At 39.9% G+C, this 4,040-nt stretch overlaps 1 non-coding gene across 1 annotated transcript; it reads right to left on the bottom strand.

Moving 5' to 3' along the window:
- Positions 1–974: 974 nt before the first annotated feature.
- LOC114208980 (U6 spliceosomal RNA) lies at positions 975–1,077 on the bottom strand. Its single transcript, XR_003609208.1, has one exon. It is a non-coding gene; the product is annotated as a U6 spliceosomal RNA (small nuclear RNA).
- Between the last annotated feature and the right edge of the window lie 2,963 nt (positions 1,078–4,040).

The raw sequence follows: 4,040 nt of genomic DNA, 5'->3' as shown, positions 1-4,040 counted from the left end.
GTCTATGAATGATAGAGAGAGCGTGAGCTGGGGAGGGAGGAGGGGTGGAAGGAGAGGGAGAGAGTCTCAAGCAGGCTCCCCAGTGAGCAAGGAGCCCGACACGGGGTTGATCTCATGACCCTGAGATCATGACCTGAGCTGAAACCAAGAGTGGGGCGTTTAACTGACTGTGCCACCAGGTGCCCCTGTTACTTTTTTTAAAACCATGGTTTACAGGCGCCTGGGTGGCTCAGCCCGTTAAGCGTCTGCCTTCGGCTCAGGTCATGATCCCAGGGTCCTGGGATTGAGTCCCCCAGTGGGCTCCCTGCTCAGTGGGGAGCCTGCTTCTCCCTCTGCTCATGTGCTCTCTCTCTCTCTCAAATAAATAAATAAAATATTAAAAAAAATAAACCGTGGTTTATTATTGCTTTAACAGGATGTATAGAGGGAATGTCAAATCTTTATTTTAAAGATTAAAAACAATGTTTGTATCACCCTACCATACAGTTTAGCAACAGATTTACTTTTTAAATTTTTTATTTACTTATATTTTTGGGGGGGGTAGGGGCACAGGGAGAGGGAGAGAGAAAATCTTAAGCAGGCCCCATGCCCAGCACAGAGCCCAATGTGGGGCTCAATCTCACGACCCTGAGATCATGACCTGCGCTGAAACCAAGAGTCGGACACTTAACCGACTCAGCCACCCAGGCGCCCCAGATTTACTTTTTTTAACAGAACATGGACCTGATATGACAGTTTCACCACCAACTAGGTGTTTAATATTGGAATTATACTTGTACTAGATAATTTAAAAGCTAAAACCTCTCAAATAGTCCTGAAGAATACAGGATAAAATTGAAAAAAAAAATCATAAGATTACAAGCATGGCATAGTACTTGAATACCCTTTATCTGCTGTCTTTTTTTTTTAATTTCTAGACCTTTATTCCTCTGTAAAAAAGGGGAAAAAGGAATAAAATAAAATAGCACAGTTGAAGAAACACAGAACGCTTCATGAATTTGCGAGTCATCCTTCTGCGGGGGGCATGCTAATCTATTCTGTATCGTTCCAATTTAAATATATATGCTGCCAAAGCGAGTGCGATATTCTGTCTTTAATTTTTAGAGATTTTGTTTATTTCTTTGAGGGAAAGAGTTGAGAGTACTCGTATACTTTTGTCATTCTTCTACCTTCCCTAAGTATCTCCTAAAACCCTGACTGATAGAGCCTCCTATCAATCCAGTTACCGAAAAGGAGAGAGCGATTCCATGTGCACTATGTTTTCTGTACAAAAACAAATAAAGCTGCATGGGAATCCAGCATGTTATCTCTGAAATGCTAGCAATGATTGCTCCAGAATCTGATACCCATTTAGAACAGGTTGATGACCTCCTGTGTAACGCAGATTGTCAGAGCAACTTGAATTCTGTGGCCATCCTCAGAACTTTCTATGTAAGCCGTTAGTCAAAATGTGTATATACTGAAATATCAATTTTATACTCACTTCAAAAGGTTTTCCATCCTTAAGTGCTTTGGCACAACGTGGCTCTGTGTACTGTCTTCTGTTGCATGCCTCTCTGAGCCAGGTGAAGATGTTTCTCATTAGAGTGGTCAACCCTCTATACCCTCCACCGACTCCTGACCCAGAAGTACAACATTATATTTTTGAATTTGGGAGTGGGCTTTTTGAAAATTCATAATGGAATTGACTTCTTGAGTTTTAAAACATTAAATAATAGAACCAACATTAAAAGAGTGTTGGCTTTTTTTGATAAACTATGTGTAAGAATGCTTGGCAAAAAGCTGCATTCTCAAAAGACATGTGAAATTCAGACTATCTTTACATTTCTAAATGGAGGAGAAGGGGATAAAAAACAGAGATTATGGTCCACTACCATTGGACCACGAATGACAGGTGAAATTCTAAAAATCAACATGCTTCTGATTTCTGCATGCTTAACCTCTTAAGTCCCTTACCAGGAGAACATTTTTTAAAATTTTTTATTGTTATGTTAATCACCATACATTACATCATTAGTTTTTGATGTAGTGTTCCATGATTCATTGTTTGTGCTTAACACCCAGTGCTCCACGCAGAACGTGCCCTCTTTAATACCCGTCACCAGGCTAACCCATCCCCCCAACCCCCTCCCCTCTAGAACTCTCAGTTTGTTTTTCAGAGTCCATCGTCTCTCATGGTTCGTCTCCCCCCAGGAGAACACTTTAATCCTTTGATTAGGGGTTGCAAACTACTAATCTGAGGGTCAAATCCAGTTCACTGACCTATTACATTTGCTGCGTAGTTTAAAAATTGGGCAATTTTACATAAAAAGCGTGGACTTCTGACTTCTCTTGAGGGATTGGGAAATCTGGCCACATGGCTCACATTACCAGGGGACAATAACAGGTAGGTGACACCGGTGGAAACTAGCTTAATTAGAGAGGATGCACACACCTGTCAGGGTTCACTTGCCCTGCTTCCTCATCAATGCCTCGCCCTGTAAGCCCTTAAGTTTTTTACTATTCTTAGAAGAATCAGTAAGGACCTTGCAGCTAAGCCAGGTAACTTTATGCAGATGAGCCAGCAGAGCAGTTCAAAAACAATTTTTTTCCCTGTATATCTGCAAGAAAATTAAGTTCCATAAATTCGGCCAACTTCAAAAGGATGAAAATTCCTCTAGGTTGTGTGACTTTTTTTTTTTAATCACTTTTGAAGTTCCTTAATCCTTTCGTTTATCTAATTTGTTTTTCTTTTGCTGAGAACATTAGAAAATTTAACTGAAACTAAAAATTGAATCAAAATAATCCAAAATCTTTACAAAGGCCATTTTTTTCTTTCTGAAACGATTAACAATCTTTTTCTTTTTAATACTGAGTTGTGAACCAGGCAGACGTGTTTCTAATAGTAAAGTTTACCAGAAGCTATTATTTCCACTGTGTAGCTGGCAGTCTCATCCATATAATTTCTCATTTTTATTTTAAGCACATTTAAATTTGCAACTAACACTTGAATAAATGGTGAATACAACATACCTGCAGTTGCTATGGCAACCAGAAAAACTATTAATGCTCACCTGGTAAGATAATGAAAAAAATAAGTTTAAAAAAAGTCAACACTATACTCAGTGGCAAGATTCTAGAGTAGAGGCCATAAACTGGCAGCCCTTCCACTATATCTGGCTGACACACTGGATTCAAAAATTCTGTATTAATTGCCAACACTGAAAATTGCAATGCCTGTCATGAAGCTTCCACAAGAGGGCGCTCCCAGGACACTTGATTGGGCAAAATGACGTGCCTGGCCCCCAAAGGCATTTGAGTTGGTGACCAGTGCTCCAAAGGTATTATTCTTCAACCCAGAAAAATTACAAGGAAGCTCATTTTCATCATTTTTTCCCTGTTGTTTAAAAAGTATTGATAATATATAAAGGCATAAAAAAATACCAGAAGTACCTGCTGGAAATGATGAGACTAAAAGGTGACATCATTGTATTGAGCATACAATCCAAAGAAATCAACAAATTCCCAGAACTAACCAGAAGACTTAATAAGATGCCTGTGAACAAGGTAAATATAGCTGTTAAGAACGCTCACAGATTTCAGCATGGAAAACGTAAGATCTTTTCTCCCTTACCTCATCTTTTAAAACATGGGTACTAGACACAAGTCAGATCCCGTTACGTGTGCTAGACACATTCTTGAAGAGAGGGAGTGGGGGTGGGGCAGAGAGAGAAGGAGAGAGTCCTAAGCGGGCTCCATGCCCAGCACAGAGCCTGATGCTGGGCTGGATCTCCCAACCCTGAGATCATGACCTGAGCAGGAACCAAGAATCAGACACTTAACTGACCACCCAGACGTCCCCTGAATCATTGCTTCTAAAAGAAACATGGGCATAGGTTCCTGTAAGCCTCTGGTCACATTTTCATCAACTGGTCACAACCTCATCTTAATGTATGTTTCTGTTGGTTGATTTGGAATTACGAATACATTTTATTAAGTAGGCAAACTGGGAAATATAGAATCTGCAAATAAGAAGAATCGACTCCATGTAAAATTGCAAA

Source organism: Eumetopias jubatus, unplaced genomic scaffold (assembly GCF_037043125.1).
Source record: "Eumetopias jubatus isolate StellerSeaLion01/CBP00866 unplaced genomic scaffold, mEumJub1_p1.0 scaffold_7, whole genome shotgun sequence".
NCBI lineage: Eukaryota > Metazoa > Chordata > Mammalia > Carnivora > Otariidae > Eumetopias > Eumetopias jubatus.
Note: the sequence above shows the minus strand (reverse complement) of the source record. Positions and strands in the feature narration are given on the sequence as shown.